The 18198-nt window shown below is 40.7% G+C and overlaps 1 pseudogene across 1 annotated transcript; it reads left to right on the forward strand.

The window, feature by feature from the left end:
• The first annotated feature begins 1625 nt into the window (after positions 1-1625).
• LOC104757039 (1-deoxy-D-xylulose 5-phosphate reductoisomerase, chloroplastic-like) lies at positions 1626-5542 on the forward strand (annotated as a pseudogene). Its single transcript, XR_015570005.1, has 16 exons — positions 1626-1764; positions 1864-1931; positions 1990-2246; positions 2296-2519; positions 2865-3058; positions 3250-3336; positions 3518-3643; positions 3730-3792; positions 3889-4038; positions 4157-4224; positions 4315-4426; positions 4515-4614; positions 4696-4822; positions 4967-5008; positions 5182-5290; positions 5374-5542. The product of XR_015570005.1 is annotated as a 1-deoxy-D-xylulose 5-phosphate reductoisomerase, chloroplastic-like (transcript).
• Positions 5543-18198: the final 12656 nt, after the last annotated feature.

Here is an 18198-nt window from a genome sequence, read left to right on the forward strand (position 1 = left end):
TATCATTTGGAGTTTTGGCAGAGAAAGTTATAGAAGACTTTTGTTGGTTAATTTTTTTGACCAGAAGCTTATTCATAAAGCTTTAGGATGTTGTGGAGGGTAGAACAAGATGTTGGGTCTGAGCGACAGAAAAACATCGTATCATCAGCAAAGAGAAGGTGATTCACTCGTGGACTGCGTTTTGAGACCCTGATCCCCAGAAGAGACCCCTGGAGTTGAGCTTTTGAGCAGAGGCCCGAAAGCACTTCGCTACAAACGATAAAGATATACGGAGACAGCGGATCTCCCTGCCTAATACCTCTCTCCGGAACCACTGACCCCCTAGCTTGACCATTGAGTAAGTAAGAGTAAGTTACTGTTTTGATGCATTGCATAATCCAGGTAACCCATTGATGGTGAAAACCCATCCTTTCCATAGCCAATTGAATGAAGTCCCACTCGAGTCTGTCATAAGCTTTGCTCATATCAGATTTCACCGCCATATAACATCTTTTTTGAGCTCCCAAGGTTTTCAGATAGTGTAGACACTCGTGTGTAATCAAGACATTATAGGAAATAGCGCGTTGTGGAACAAAGGCTGACTGATTCTCCGAGATACAAGTATGAAGGATAGGTTGAAGTCTTTTAGCTAGTACCTTTGAGATGATTTTATAGTATACGGAGCATAAGGCTATAGGTCGATAGTCTGAGACCTTTTGGGGATTTTGGATTTTGGGGATGAGTCTAACATGGGTATGGTTTATTCTAAGGGGAAGGGAGCCAGACATAAAGAAGGACTGAATTTATGAAACAACTTTTTCCTCAACCACTTCCCAGTTAGATTGGAAAAAACTGGCAGAGAAACCATCTGGTCCCGGGGCCTTATCCGCATGAACTGAAAAATAGGCGTTATTGATCTCAATGGAAGTGGGAATGGTTATTAATTTGTCATTCATTTTCGGAGTGATACAAGGGGTAAGTCCTTCTTCAATAGCAGTTCTAGGGTCTCCAGGTTGAGAGGTAAAAATAGACTGAAAGTACTCTGAGATAGAACCAGCTATTTCTTTTTCTTCAAAAACCGGATCACCTTCCAGGCTCTCAATCACAGAAATGTTATTGATGGCTCTTCGGCTTTTTGTTGCAGCATGGAAGAAACTAGTGTTTTTATCTCCCAACGCCAGCCAAAGATTTCGACTTCTTTGCTTCCAGAAAGCTTCCTCCTTTTGATACGCCAGTAGAAGGGTCTTGTTAAGGTGGTCAATGGACTCTTGTGAGGTTGTGTCATCAGTCATGGCCTCTTCCAATTGAACCATACCGAGAAAACTCATTGGGACAAAACTCGGTTATGGGAAAAAAGTACAAACTTCACACCTAAGTTATCTAGTTATCTTTACCGGGTGAAGTCTTCAAGGTGGATATGTTGAAGACTTGGATCCTCGGTAGATTGAATGACCCGTCAGCTATGAGTGAATGAGCTTCCTTGGCCATCTCCTTAAATTTTGAGCGAGTGATCCTTCCCACGATCTCCGGTTTCTCTGCAGCTTATGACTCCTTGCTAGCCACGATCATATCAACGACAATGGTACAAGTGCTTCTCCAAGGCTTTTCTTGTTGATGGTTTTGTTCAGTCTTATGCTGATAATACAATGTTTGTCAAGGATCAAGGTACTTCTTATACCGCCTTACTGCTCTATGTTGATGACATCCTTATTGCCAGCAATTGTGATATATCCGTTTCTGCTGTCAAAGCTACTATGGCGAAGCAGTTTAAGATCAAGGATCTTGGTCCGGCTAAATTTTTCCTTGTCTTGTAGATAGCTAGGAACTCTACATGGATTTCTGTTTGTCAGAGGAAGTATTGTTTAGACTTGTTGGCTGATGCAGGTTTGTTGGGATGCAAGCCTAAGTCTGTTCCAATGGATCTGAAGGAGACATTGACCAAAGATACTGGTGTTCTACTTATGCATCACTTGACCTGATATTACCTTTGCTGTACATCGGTTGAGTCAGTTCCTCTCCTGTCCTACTGATGCACATTTTCAAGCTGCTCGTAACATTCTCAAGTACCTGAAGAATAGCCCTGGTCAAGGTTTGTTTTACTCTGCTTCTTCTGAAATTTGCTTGAATGGCTTTGCTGACGCTGACTCTGGAACTTGCAAAGATTCTAGACGATCAATCTCTGGTATGTGTATCTTCCTCGGTAATTCTTTGATCACTTGGAAGTCGAAGAAACAGGATGTAGTGAGCTCCAGTAGCACCGAGGCAGAGTACATGAGTATGGCTCAGACGACAAAGGAACTTCTTTGGTTCAAACAGATACAAGATTTACGGATTGAGCCTACTTCTCAAGCTAAGTTGTTCTGCGACAATAAATATGCTATTCACATTGCAAACAACAAATTTCTTCCATGAGAGGACAAAACATGTCGAGATTGACTGCCACACTACACGTGATCAGGTCAAGAATGGTTTTCTCAAGCTTTTTCATCTCAAAACTGGAAACCAACTCGCGGATATTTTCACAAAACCGCTTCACCCTGGTCTGTTTCATCACCTTCTACAGCGCATGTCGATTTCAAGCCTTTACTCTTCCAAGGAAGTATCGGCTTGAGGGGGTATATTGACTTATATCACATAAGTTAATAGTTTGTATATTAGAGTAGATAAGTCTCCCTTAGCTTACTTCTCTGATATACTAATTGTACAGTATAAATACTCTTGTATCTGAACGCTGATTAATTAATGAGATAAATCTTTTACATCAGAGTTAATATGAATGATCCTTATCCCATTGGCTGGAACACCCAGTTCTTTGTAAAATTTCTTCAATTTGAGAACTTTTAGGTTGCTTTAGCTTCGAATGTTTAAAATTGAGTGTTTAACAGGTGGGTTTGGTTTGAGGAGGAGGAATCAAGGGAGAGACTTTGGAAAAGGAGTCAAGTGTTCAGTGAAAGTGCAGCAGCAATCTTATCCTCCTCCAGCATGGCCTGGGAGAGCTGTTCCTGAGGCGCCTCGTCAATCTTGGGATGGACCTAAACCCATCTCCATCGTTGGATCTACTGGTTCTATTGGCACTCAGGTTTTCTTCTTACTCTGTTTCTTTGCTTTCTTCTTACTCTTTGCCAGATGAGTTAGATTAAAGTATTATTGTTCAGTTCTTGAGTAGGACTAGACTAAAACAGTGTTGTTGTTTTTTAGTTTACAAACAATCTGCATGTTACTGAGTTATTTGTTGCATCATTTTTATGGATAAGAACTTGCATTTTGCAGACATTGGATATTGTGGCTGATAATCCTGACAAATTTAGAGTTGTGGCTCTAGCTGCTGATTCCAATGTTACTCTCCTTGCTGATCAGGTAACATACAACTTCAATTCCTCGTTCAGACCACTTAGAATCTATTTTATTTCTCAATTCAATGATAGTAGTATAGCAAATCAAACCAGAGAAATCAGGTTCTTGCTTAGTTTTATAAGCCTTCTGTGATCTTGAGAAAAGTCTACATTATGGTTCTTTACTCTCTTTTGAATGATGGCAGGTAAGGAGATTTAAACCTGCGTTGGTTGCTGTTAGAAACGAGTTATTGATCAATGATTTTAAAGAGGCATTAGCGGATTTGGACTACAAACCTGAGATCATTCCAAGGGAGCAAGGAGTGATTGAGGTTAGTGCATTTTTCAGTTTTGATTGTAGTGTAGATTTTCACAAAGTATCTATCCTCATCGATTTCTTACTTATGTTCATCAACAGGTTGATCGACACCCTGAAGTTGTAACTGTTGTTACCGGAATAGTGGGTTGTGCAGGACTAAAGGTATATATTCTCTTGTTATTTGTTACAAAAACTGTATTGAGAGAATAGGAAAAAAGTATATAAAGTGATAAAACTTGTTGTTTGTTTTTACTGCAGCCTACAGTTGCTGCAATTGAAGCAGGAAAGGACATTGCTCTTGCAAATAAGGAGACATTAATGGCAGGTGGTCCATTTGTGCTTCCGCTTGCCAAAAAACATAATGTTAAGATTCTTCCGGCAGATTCAGAACACTCTGCTATATTTCAGGTATCATAATTCACAAAGAATTTAAGTACCTCAACTTTCATATTGAGTTAAGTATTGGTCTTGATGCAATTTCTACCTCTGGCAATTTGATTGAAAACTCTTCTTTTATGGTCTCTAGTGTATTCAAGGTTTGCCTGAAGGCGCTCTCCGCAAGATAATTTTGACTGCATCTGGCAGAGCTTTTAGGTTTGTTTCATTAATCTCCTCTCTGCATGATATTTTTTTTTCTCAGTTCTCATTTGGTTAATGGAAAATGTTAATTGGATTTCAAAATAGGGATTGGCCTGTTGAAAAGCTGAAGGAAGTTAAAGTAGCGGATGCGTTGAAGCATCCAAACTGGAACATGGGATAGAAAATTACTATGGACTCAGCTACACTTTTCAACAAGGTTAAGATCATTTTCTCCTCAAGTTTAAACTCTGATTTTAAAAGTACATTTTGATCAAGGTAGATTAATTCTTGATTTCTTGAAACAGGGTCTTGATGTCATCGAAGCACATTATTTGTTTGGAGCTGAGTATGACAATAGAGAGATTGTCATTCATCCTCAAAGTATCGTACACTCCATGATTGAAATACTGGTCTTGCGTTAAAACTAAATAACTGCAGTTTTTGTCTTTCGGTTTCAAAGTGTATAACATGTATTTTGTTTTGTTTCACATGATTCATCTGTACTTGCTCAATTGGGTTGGCCTGATATGCGTTTACCAATTCTCTACACCATGTCATGGCTCGATAGAGTTCCTTGTTCTGAAGTAACTTGGCCAAGACTTGACCTTTGCAAGTAAGCAAACCACATATATATACTCTCTGTTTATCAAGTGTGAAGCTAAGATTAGTTGAAGATTCCCCAATCGGTCTTTGGTTTGGTTTTGCATTCAGAACCTAAAACCAAAAGTTGATTGATTACGGTTGTGGATTTTGGCAGACTCGGTTCGTTGACTTTCAAGAAGCCAGACAATGTGAAATACCCATCCATGGATCTTTTTTGAATTACTAAGAGGTTCCGGGCCTAGGCCCGTACATCCCCTCATGCCAGGGACAGAGCATTTTATATGGTCCTCTCCCAAGCGCCGTCCCTCGAACCGGCGACCTCTAGACTTTGCCAGAGAGTCTTTACCAGTTGAGCTATCGACGCTTGGTCCCATCCATGGATCTTGCTTATGCTGCTGGACAAGCTGGAGGCACAATGACTAACTGGAGTTCTCAGCGCCGCCAATGAGAAAGCCGTTGAAATGTTCATTGATGAAAAGTAAGACTTTTGTTTTCTCTTTGGGCATCTCAAACAAAATTCTTGAAACGAATCAAGATTGTTTATATCACTTTTGTTTACAGGATAAGCTATTTGGATATCTTCAAGGTCGTGGAATTAACTTGCGATAAACATCGTAACGAGTTGGTAACATCACCTTCTTCTGAAGAGATTGTTCATTACGACTCGTGGGCGAGTGAATACGCGCCAAGTGTGCAGCTTTCTTCTGGTGCCAGGCCAGTTCATGCATGACAAATTGCTTTGTTGGAAGAACATTAGTGAAGTGATTTTAAAATAATGTGGGAACAAGATTAGTGTAGAGAATGGGTTAGTACTTAATAGCGGTTATTGGGAGGATTAAGGATCGTAACTAATGTATCTGTGATCTAAACAAGCCAAACCAATAATTTGAAACCATTTTTACCAAAGCCTTCCGTTTAAAGTAAAGTGCATCCAAGAATGGTAAAAACAAAAGCCTAATTAGGGTTCTTGAAAAGCATATGAGCTTCATCAGTACAGTATGGGTTCCATCTCCTGTTGTCGTCCTCATCTGTTTCTTGAAAAGCCTCTCTGCTTCATGAGTAGAGAGCTTGCAGCATCATCACTTGTGCTACTTTTTGGCTTGTTGATTGGGAATCGGCCACTCGGTTGTTTATTAAATTAATGGAAACCACAAATTGTTTTGAAATATTGTTTGATTAAAATATGAAAAATAGCCTCAAATAGCACTAATCTAGTTTTTGGACATTCATTGTAATGACCCGTAACTAGAAATATGAAACCGACGGAGAAATGTGTCCAAAGACGAGGAGGAAGAGGAAGCGAAGCGCTGTCGGATTTGCGGTGTGGAGATGGAGCTCAAACCAGTCAATGATCGGCCTAAATCACTGTGAATTAAGGATTTGACCCTAGATGTGTTGAGTTTTACTTTTGAGTGAGACTAGAGAAGTACATGAGCTTGGGGGCTCATGTGACTCTCTTATTTTCTTGAGTGTTGCATGTTTATCTTTTAGATCTACATGGTAACAAGTTGAGATCTGGGGTAGAGACTAACATGCACACATATAGTGTGGCATCTAGTCTTCTTTGGGGTTAAAAGATCATGCATGCATAAAGAATTGAGTATATGGGTTGCATGTAAGGTCAGATCTGAAATGGCTGATCAAGCATGCATCCTTGAGGTATTATTTCTCAACCGGGTGGGTTGAGAAATTTAAGTGGTGAAATGGGCAAAAATTTGCAATAATTAATTGCATAATTTTGAGAATTTTGTTAGTAGCATGCATGACAGAATTTGGAGAAAATTGGGGTAGAATCACTTGCATGTCAAGGAAAAATATTTAAGAATTGGTTCTTAATTTTCCTTGAGTTTTGGTTGAGTTGCATGCATGTGGATGCGGTCTTAAATTCTTGAATTTTATTTCTTGCATGTTAAGAATTTTTGGGTGATTTTTCCTTGCTTGTTTCTTGCATGTGTTGCTTGATTTCTTGCTTGGAAATTGCTTTATTATTAAGTACTTGATTTTTTGTGTCGGTAGACTTAGAATAAGTACTTGTCTAGCTAGTTCTCATGTGTCATGTTGGACTAGCAATCGACTTCTTCCCCCAAGTAAATGTGGAGTTCCGGCGAGTTAACTGTGAGGGTCTCGTGGCTGGACAGATCGGCGTCTAGTGAGAGACGAGATCGATATTGTGCATGGTGATGCAAGTGTGTGTGATCCGGTTGGTAGCCTTTGTGGTTTCAACACGGTGTGGTTTGGGGAGAGGGATAGAAGGTCATAGGGGCCCTAGGTTGCGTGTGTGAGAAAAAATTTAGTGAGTACCAAGGGTGGTAGCATCACTAGTACTTTCATTCCCATGAGTTTGGGAGTTGTGTTGAGATGGCCTATGGTGGTTGAGAGTCTAGAAGTGTCATGTTAGGTCATTTCTAGTCTTGATTGTTGATTGCTTGATTGCTTGATTGCTTGATTGCTACTTTGCTTTTAAGAGTCTACCCCCCTTAAAAGAATTCGTCCTTGAATTCCAATGTCTTGATCACCTTCCATGATGATTTCGATTCTCGTTTCTCATGCCTGCTACTGGTGTTATCTTGACCAGCGTTTTCAGTTGTTACTCATACAACTCTGGCTCTATGAACTTGTGTCATCAAAGCTTCTTCATCTCCAGCATTAACTTGGACCTTCTGGATCCCTACTTCTCTCGGTTATGTGTCTTGATGATTCACAACCGTTCTCTGCTTGTCTCTGAATGTAATGACCTGTAACTAGAAATATGAAACCGACAGAGAAATGTGTCCAAAGACGAGGAGGAAGAGGAGGCGAAGCGCTGTCGGATTTGCGGTGTGGTGGTGGAGCTCAACCCAGTCAATGATTGGCCTAAATCACTATGAGTTGAGGATTTGACCCTAGATGTGTTGAGTTTTACTCTTGGGTGAGACTAGAGATGTAAATGAGCTTGGGGGCTCATGTGACTCTTGTTTTTTTGATTGTTGCATGTTTATCTTTTAGATCTACATGGTAACAAGTTGAGATCTGGGGTAGAGACTAACATGCACACATATAGTGTGGCATCTAGTCTTGTTTGGGGTTAAAAGATCATGCATGCATAAAGAATTGTGTATATGGGTTGCATGTAAGGTCAGATCCGAAATTGCTGATCATGCATGCATCCTTGGGGAATTATTTCTCAACCGGGTGGGTAGAGAAATTTAAGTGGTGAAATGGGCGAAAATTTGCAATAATTAATTGCATAATATTGAGAATTTTGTTAGTAGCATACATGATAGAATTTGGAGAAAATTGGGGTAGAATCACTTGCATGTCAAGGAAAAATATTTAAGAAGTGGTTCTTAATTTTTCCTTGAGTTTTGGTTGAGTTGCATGCATGTGGATGTGGTCTTAAATTCTTGAATTTTATTTCTTGCATGTTAAGAATTTTTGGGTAATTTTTCCTTGCTTGTTTCTTGCATGTGTTGCTTGATTTCTTGCTTGGAAATTGCTTTATAATTAAGTACTTGATTCTTTTGTGTTGGTAGACTTAGAATAAGTACTTGTCTAGCTAGTTCTCATGTGTCATGTTGGACTAGCAATCGACTTCTGCCCCCAAGTAAATGTGGAGTTCCGGCGAGTTAACTGTGAGGGTCTCGTGGCTGGACAGATCAGCGTCTAGTGAGAGACGAGATCGATATTGTGCATGATGATGCAAGTGTGTGTGATCCGGTTGGTAGCCTTTGTGGTTTCAATGCGGTGTGGTTTGGGGAGAGGGACAGAAGGTCATAGGGGCCCTAGGTTTCGTGTGTGAGAAGAAATTTAGTGTGTACCAAGGGTGGTAGCATCACTAGTACTTTCATTCTCATGAGTTTGGGAGTTGTGTTGAGATAGCCTATGGTGGCTGAGAGTTTAGATGTGTCATGTTAGGTCATTTATAGTCTTGATTGTTGATTGCTTGATTGCTTGATTGCTTGTTTGCTTGTTTGCTTACTTGCTTGCTAATCGCTTCCGCTAGTGCGATTCTGATTGTGTTGTGGTTGTGGGTAGTGTTTGGGGTAGTTGGTTTGAGAAGTATGCATGTTAGAGAGTCTCCCAACTCACTGAGTAATCGTGGATTACTCACTCCTCTCCGTGGACTGTTTTCTTGCAGGGAAAGTAAGTGGGTAGAGTTGGGCAACTAGGAAAACCGGATAGGATGTTTTGTGTTGTGTGATTGCTGAATTGAAACTTCTTGTTTTCTTTGACATGCATTCCTTCAAAATGGATCCAACTATTTTTACTTTGTATTCTTGTTTTGATTGCAAACATTATACATAAGTAAATCGAGATATTTTCTATATATATTCGGATGAGTTGAATAGTACATGATCTAGTCCGGACCAGCACAATGCCGCGCATGCGCCAAAGGTTGCAAAGCCGGAGGTGTAGGCGTAGCGGGTAGGAGGTGGCTTATGGACTGGTCGGGGAACCTAATTCGTTGGTGGAACCTCGACTGGACTGCGACTGTCTACCTCTTTGTGAAGCTCTCCTAAACCTATCCACGGTTTGTCCGACCAAGTGACGGGTGCGGTTCGGGGGCGTTACAATGGTGGTATCAGAGCGGGTTGCAAAACTCGTGTCCCACTTTGACTTTTCAAATGTTTTATCGAGTAATTGTGTTACAAAAACCAGCATTTAGTTTTGGTTGTTGCCTGTTTAGTTTGAGAGAACCTTAGACTTAACTAGCAACTTGCCTTGTGTGTGTGCAGATGTCTTCGGGTGGCAGGAATGGATGTGATGGTTCAGGGGAAAAAGGTCGGGTGCAGGAGGAGATGAGTAATAACAACGGGTTTCTTTCGATTGAGTCGGAAAGTTCTCATGCAGCCATGGACTCGGATAAGTGGAGTCTCGATGGACTGTGTAATGGTTATGGAGAAGAGGTGGATCAACCTATGGAGTCCAACCCTATTAAGAGAAAGGGTGTGGATAATGGTGAGGAAGAGAACCAGTCAATAGAGACTGATCCTTCAGAGTGTTTGGGAGATGACGAGGAGGTCAATGATGAATGGGATGATCAAGGAGCTGCAGTATGGACTGAGGTGTCGATGTAGATTCATATCACCGTCGATGGACGAGGGTTGTCCGTGACAATTCCAGATTCAGTGCCGAAGGATCAGAGAGAAGAAATGAGGACCCGCGTGATGGGTATGTTGTCTGACATAGTAGGTACGATTGATGGTGGGGAACCGGTTGGAGATGGAACCAACGGTGAATCTGAGCCCGACAATGGCGGAGCGGCCAGTGCTGAATTGAACAAGGCTGAGGGTGACGAAGACCCTAATCCAAGTGATGATGATCAAGAGGAATACTTGGAGGTGGTTGAGTTGTTGTCTAGCGATGAGGAGGGCATACCAACTCTCATTGTGGAGACAAAAAGGAGGCCAAGGGAAGCGGCTAAAGAGGGAACTCGACCCAAGTTGGTAGCAGTACCATTGCCAGTACCAGACCAAGGGGTAGCGGATGTCACACCTGGTTCAAGGGAGAATCAAGATCAAGACTCTAGTGTCGAGACACAAGAACTAGAGAATCAAAGAGATGCGGCCAGAAAGAATGGATCAGTGGGATCCGATGCTGTTGGAAGTCGAGGTCAACAAAGAAGAGTTGATGAGGCGGCTGAGGTTGAGTGAGAGAGTGCCAGTGCAAGGGCATGAGAGTAAGGCTGATGCGGAGCCCAAGAATGATCCTGCACCAATGGCTGAAACTGAACTACAAATGAGTCAAAAGCAAGAAAAGAAGAATGAGAACATGTAAGGTGGTACAAAGAAAGTCGGGAGTGAACCCGAAGGGGATCAAGTGATGAACACCGGAGATGAACCAAATGATAGCCGATCGTACGAGGCTGATAGCGAACCAAGGGGTGACCGAGAGATGGCACTGGGCCAAGGTTTGGGAGACTGAACCAAGGACTAAGAGACACCATGATGAAGTTAATTGGGAAGATAGGCTGAGGAAAGAAGTTGTTCAAATGGAACATGGACAAGGGAGTGAGAAGCGGTCTAAGTATTTGGAGTATGGGGTGAAACCCACGAGAGATGTGGAGATACGACCATAGAGGGGAGCAATAAGAACGAGAGCTCAGGCAAGGAAGAGAGTGACGAACCCGTCCAGAGTTCAAATTAGGAACACGGTCCAGTGTGAGGCGTGTGGTGAGATTGGTCACCGAGTTCGGCATTGCTGGAAAGCAGCGTTGTGCACTCCAGGGTCGGGAGATATGGTTGTATGTTGGGAATGTGGTGCAGTTGGGCACCACATGCCAAACTGTCCGTCTAGAATCCGAGGACCGGATGAAGGTGGATCAAGTGAGAGTGAAGCTCCTGCGCCTGCGACTATGATCTCTGTAAACTTACCCGCTGAACCAGGAACTGGCCAGCCACCAAGACAGTGCGAGTGTAGTTGTAGGATGTGTAAGTTCCTGAGAGAACCCTAGGCACCTGTTAGCCATGTGATAGGGGATGTGTAATCTTTTTGGGGAAAGATTTGGAACTTGTCCTGCGGTGTATTTTTTTTTATATATGTCTTTAAGACTAGATAACAACTCGGATAGCAAGCCGTAGAACCTTTAACTTTTTTTGGTAAAAGTTATTAAAGGGCGTTTGTGCTAAGTCTTTAGCCTCCTGGTGGTTAGTGGTGTGGTTGCTTGCTATCTTTGTTGTGATTTCTTGCATTTGTTATGTTTGCTTGCATGTTGTGATTGCTTGCATTTGTTATGATTGCTTGCATGTTGTGATTGCTTGCATTTGTTGTGATTGCTTGCATGTTGTGACTGCTTGCATTTGTTGTGATTGCTTGCATGTTGTGATTGCTTGCATTTGTTGTGTTTGCTTGCATGTTGAGATTGCTTGCATTGGTTGTTGTTGCATTGAATAGGATTGCTTGCTTCTAGTGGAGTAGTTGCTTGCTAATCATAGACTGCATGTGTATTGGGGTAGGATGCATGTAGTTTGCATAATCTAACCAAACCTTTGAGTTGTGATTGTTTTGGCATGATTGATTGAGGACTCACCTAACACCGCAAGAGCGCGATCTGACAAGTAGAGAGCCAGTATAAAAATTGATTAAGGAGGACCCTCGAATCAATTGGCAAGTAGAGAAAATGATGAGAAAGAGAGAATGATGATAAAGAGAGAATACGGAGAGTTAGACGCATTTTAAGTCAAGTCCAAGGGGTGGACGTTGATACGAAGAAAGGATGTGGCAGAGGCAGAGAGTTCAAGAAAATGATGTGGCAAAGACAGAGAGAGCAAGAAAATAATGAGACAAAGGCAGAGAGTGCAAGGAAATAATGTGATGAAGAAGAGGGTGCAAGAAGATCATCAACACCTGGCTAAGAGGTCAAATTATGGAAACCTCACTAAAACGATCAAGGTCAGAATGGACTCAGCGGAAGGAGTCAGATCAAAAAATGGGAATGATAACCTGATTTTTAAAGAAAACAAAAAGTGAAGAAAAGAATACGAGAAAGACAAATTCAAAACATGGTGATGGAGGACCATACGTAAAAGAGAATATTACGACCAAAATGTGAGACAAGCAGAGAACGGTTGTGAATCATCAAGACACATAACCGAGAGAAGTAGGGATCCAGAAGGTCCAAGTTAATTTACGAGATGAAAAAGCTTTGATGACACAAGTTCATAGAGCCAGAGTTGTATGAGTAACAACTGAAAATGCTGGTGAGGAGAACACCAGTAGCAGGCATGAGAAACGAGAATCGAAATCATCATGGAAGGTGATCAAGACATTGGAATTCAAGGACGAATTCTTTTAAGGGGGGTAGAATGTAATGACCCGTAACTAGAAATATGAAACTGACGGAGAAATGTGTCCAAAGACGAGGAGGAAGAGGAGGCGAAGCGCTGTCGGATTTGCGGTATGGTGTTGGAGCTCAATCCAGTCAATGATTGGCCTAAATCAGTGTGAGTTGAGGATTTGACCCTAGATGTGTTGAGTTTTACTCTTGGGTGAGACTAGAGAAGTACATAAGCTTGGGGGCTCATGTGACTCTTGTTTTCTTGAGTGTTGCATGTTTATCTTTTAGATCTATATGGTAACAAGTTGAGATCTGGGGTAGAGACTAATATGCACACATATAGTGTGGCATCTAGTCTTGTTTGGGGTTAAAAGATCATGCATGCATAAAGAATTGAGTATATGGGTTACATGTAAGGTCTGATCCGAAATGGCTGATCATGCATGCATCCTTGGGGAATTATTTCTCAACTGGGTGGGTAGAGAAATTTAAGTGGTGAAATGGCCGAAAATTTGCAATAATTAATTGCATAATTTTGAGAATTTTGTTAGTAGCATGCATGATAGAATTTGGAGAAAATTGGGGTAGAATCACTTGCATGTCAAGGAAAAATATTTAAGAAGTAGTTCTTAATTTTTCCTTGAGTTTTGGTTGAGTTGCATGCATGTGGATGTGGTCTTAAATTCTTGAATTTTATTTCTTGCATGTTAAGAATTTTTGGGTGATTTTTCCTTGCTTGTTTCTTGCATGTGTTGCTTGATTTCTTGCTTGGAAATTGCTTTATAATTAAGTACTTGATTCTTTGTGTCGGTAGACTTAGAATAAGTACTTGTCTAGCTAGTTCTCATGTGTCATGTTGGACTAGCAATCGACTTCTGCCCCCAAGTAAATGTGGAGTTCCGGCGAGTTAACTGTGAGGGCCTCGTGGCTGGACAGATCGGCGTCTAGTGAGAGACGAGATCGATATTGTGCATGATGATGCAAGTGTGTGTGATCCGGTTGGTAGCCTTTGTGGTTTCAACGCGGTGTGGTTTGGGGAGAGGGACAGAAGGTCATAGGGGCCCTAGGTTGCGTGTGTGAGAAGAAATTTAGTGTGTACCAAGGGTGGTAGCATCACTAGTACTTTCATTCCCATGAGTTTGGGAGTTGTGTTGAGATAGCCTATGGTGGCTGAGAGTCTAGAAGTGTCATGTTATGTCATTTCTAGTCTTGATTGTTGATTGCTTGATTGCTTGATTGTTGATTTCTTGATTGCTTGATTGCTTGATTGCTTGATTGCTTGATTGCTTAATTTTGACTGCATCTGGCGGAGCTTTTAGGTTTGTTTCATTAATCTTCTCTCTGCATAGATATTTTTTTTTTTCTAACATGGGAAAGAAAATCACTATGGACTCAGCTACACTTTTCAACAAGGTTAAGATCATTTTCTCCTCAAGTTTAAACTCTGATTTTAAAAGTACATTTTGATCAAGGTAGATAAATTCTTGATTTCTTGAAACAGGGTCTTGAGGTCATCGAAGCACATTATTTGTTTGGAGCTGAGTATGACAATAGAGAGATTGTCATTCATCCTCAAAGTATCGTACACTCCATGATTGAAACACTGGTCTTGCGTTAAAACTAAATAACTGCAGTTTTTGTCTTTCGGTTTCAAAGTGTATAACATGTATTTTGTTTTGTTTCACAGGATTCATCTGTACTTGCTCAATTGGGTTGGCCTGATATGCGTTTACCAATTCTCTACACCATGTCATGGCCCGATAGAGTTCCTTGTTCTGAAGTAACTTGGCCAAGACTTGACCTTTGCAAGTAAGCAAACCACATATATATACTCTCTGTTTATCAAGTGTGAAGCTAAGATTAGTTGAAGATTCCCCAATCGGTCTTTGGTTTGGTTTTGCATTCAGAACCTAAAACCAAAAGTTGATTGATTATGGTTGTGGATTTTGGCAGACTCGGTTTGTTGACTTTCAAGAAGCCAGACAATGTGAAATACCCATCCATGGATCTTTTTTGAATTACTAAGAGGTTCCGAGCCTAGGCCCGTACATCCTCTCATGCCAGGGACCAGAGCATTTTATATGGTCCCCTCCCAAACGCCGTCCCTCGAACCGGCGACCTCTAGAATTCGCCAGAGAGTCTTTACCAGTTGAGCTATCGACGCTTGGTCCCATCCATGGATCTTGCTTATGCTGTTGGACGAGCTGGAGGCACAATGACTGGAGTTCTCAGCGCCGCCAATGAGAAAGCCGTTGAAATGTTCATTGATGAAAAGTAAGACTTTTGTTTTCTCTTTGGGCATCTCAAACAAAATTGTTGAAACGAATCAAGATTGTTTATATTCTCACTTTTGTTTACAGGATAAGCTATTTGGATATCTTCAAGGTTGTGGAATTAACTTGCGATAAACATCGTAACGAGTTGGTAACATCACCTTCTTCTGAAGAGATTGTTCATTACGACTCTTGGGCACGTGAATACGCGGCAAGTGTGCAGCTTTCTTCTGGTGCCAGGCCAGTTCATGCATGACAAATTGCTTTGTTGGAAGAACATTAGTGAAGTGATTTTAAAATAATGTGGGAACAAGATTAGTGTAGAGAATGGGTTAGTACTTAATAGCGGTTTTTGGGAGGATTAAGGATTCTAACTAATGTATATGTGATCTAAACAAGCCAAACCAATAATTTGAAACCATTTTTACCAAAGCCTTCCGTTTAAAGTAAAAATCATCCAAGAGAGGTAAAAACAAAAGCCTAATTAGGGTTCTTGAAAAGCCTATGAGCTTCATCAGTACAGTAGGGGTTCCATCTCCTGTAGTCGTCCTCATCTGGTACTTGAAAAGCCTCTATGCTTCATGAGTAGAGAGCTTGCAGCATCATCACTTGTGCTACTTTTTGGCTTGTTGATTGGGAATTGGCCACTCGGTTGTTTATTAAATTAATGGAAACCACAAATTGTTTTGAAATATTGATTGATTAAAATATGAAAAATAGCCTCAAATAGCACTAAACTAAGTTTTTTGGACATTCATTGTAATGACCCGTAACTAGAAATATGAAACTGACGGAGAAATGTGTCCAAAGACGAGGAGGAAGAGGAGGCGAAGCGCTGTCGGATTTGCAGTGTGGAGGTGGAGCTCAACCCAGTCAATGATCGGCCTAAATCACTGTGAGTTGAGGATTTGACCCTAGATGTGTTGAGTTTTACTCTTGGGTGAGACTAGAGAAGTACATGAGCTTGGGGGCTCATGTGACTCTCTTGTTTTCTTGAGTGTTGCATGTTTATCTTTTAGATCTACATGGTAACAAGTTGAGATCTGGGGTAGAGACTAACATGCACACATATAGTGTGGCATCTAGTCTTGTTTGGGGTTAAAAGATCATGCATGCATAAAGAATTGTGTATATGGGTTGCATGTAAGGTCAGATCCGAAATTGTTGATCATGCATGCATCCTTGGGAAATTATTTCTCAACCGGGTGGGTAGAGAAATTTAAGTGGTGAAATGGGCAAAAATTTGCAATAATTAATTGCATAATATTGAGAATTTTGTTAGTAGCATACATAATAGAATTTGGAGAAAATTGGGGTAGAATCACTTGCATGTCAAGGAAAAATATTTAAGAAGTGGTTCTTAATTTTTCCTTGAGTTTTGGTTGAGTTGCATGCATGTGGATGTGGTCTTAAATGTTTGAATTTTATTTCTTGCATGTTAAGAATTTTTTGGTGATTTTTCCTTGCTTGTTTCTTGCATGTGTTGCTTGATTTCTTGCTTAGAAATTGCTTTATAATTAAGTACTTGATTCTTTGTGTCGGTAGACTTAGAATAAGTACTTGTCTAGCTAGTTCTCATGTGTCATGTTGGACTAGCAATCGACTTCTGTCCCCAAGTGAATGTGGAGTTCCGGCGAGTTAACCGTGAGGGTCTCGTGGCTGGACAAATCGGCATCTAGTGAGAGACGAGACCGATCTTGTGCATGACGATGCAAGTTTGTGTGATCTGGTTGGTAGCCTTTGTGGTTTCAACGCGGTGTGGTTTGGGGAGAGGGGACAGAAGGTAATAGGGGCCCTAGGTTGCGTGTGTGAGAAGAAGTTTAGAGTGTACCAAGGGCGGTAGCATCACTAGTACTTTCATTCCCATGAGTTTTGGGAGTTGTGTTGAGATAGCCTATGGTGGCTGAGAGTCTAGTAGTGTCACATTGGGTCATTTCTAGTCTTGATTGTTGATTGCTTGTTTGCTTCTTTGCTTGTTTGCTTACTTGCTTGCTAATGGCTTCCGCTAGTGCGATTCTGATTGTGTTGTAGTTGTGGGTAGTGTTTGGGGTAGTTGGTTTGAGAAGTATGCATGTTAGAGAGTCTCCCAACTCATTGAGTAGTCGTGGATTACTCACTCCTCTCCGTGGACTGTTTCTTGCAAGAAAAGTAAGTGGGTAGAGTTGGGCAACTAGGAAAACTGGATAGGATGTTTTGTGATGTGTGATTGCTGAATGAAACTTCTTGTTTTCTTTGACATGCATTTCTTCAAAATGGATCCAACTATTTTTACTTTGTATTCTTGTTTTGATCGCAAACATTATACATAAGTAAATCAAGATATTTTTTATATATATTTGGACGAGTGGGATAGTACATGGTCTAGTCCGGACCAGCACAACGCTGCGCATGCGCCAAAGGTTGCAAAGCCGGAGGTGGCTTGTAGACTGGTCAGGGAACCTAATTCCTTGGTGGAACCTCGACTGTTTACCTCTTCGTGACGCTCTCCCAAACCTATCTGCGGTTTGTCCGACCGAGTGACGGGTGCGGTTCGGGGACGTTACATTCATAGCATCTACTCCATGAAATCTATAATATGAAATATGATCAACTCTCACCATATACCATATGAACGTTGAGAGAGTGCCACCTGTCAACCTAAATTAAAAGCACTTAAACTAAAAGCAAACATATTTAAAATTAAAAAGGAATCTGAAACATATTCCGTGTATTTTATTATTTTTCATATCACAAACAGTTTCAATATTAATATAAGAAATCTACTGAGGCTTGGAACATGTCGATGTGTTCTTTAAGTAAGTAGATGAATCACCAAAAGATAAAAAGGTATCGAGAGTAAAACCAAAGATTTGCTTCGTCCTCTTAAGATAAACCATGAAGATATAAATATATCGTTTAGGCATTAGAATTTTCTCAACAATTTGAAAAGTTGCAGCAGTGACTAGGAATTTGGTTAATATTGTAGAGATATTCATGAAAGTGTGTTCTTAGATAAATAATTTTTTATATATGAAAAAGATTGGAGTTTTGTTCACTATCGAGTGAAAGATAGTTAAATCAATGATAGAATGTTAGTTGAGGAAAATACAGAGAGAGAAAAGGAAATAAATGAAATGCTTATTAAAAATTAAATTTTAGAATTATATTCAAGAAATTGAATAGCTAGCAGAAAAAGAAGTTGTCTATCTTAATTAAAACCATTAAAGAGTTAACCAAGCTACAGAAGTGTATATTACATTCAGTATTGAGGGAGTTTGTGATTCAGACTGTGCTACTGATCTAAACAGAAGATGATCAGTTTCAGGTTATGTTTTCCGGATTGGTGGAAACACAGTGAGTTGGAGATCCAGTCTTCAG

The sequence above is a fragment of the Camelina sativa genome, chromosome 2 (genome assembly GCF_030686135.1).
Source record: "Camelina sativa cultivar CO46 ecotype springtype chromosome 2, ASM3068613v1".
NCBI classification, from domain to species: domain Eukaryota; kingdom Viridiplantae; phylum Streptophyta; class Magnoliopsida; order Brassicales; family Brassicaceae; genus Camelina; species Camelina sativa.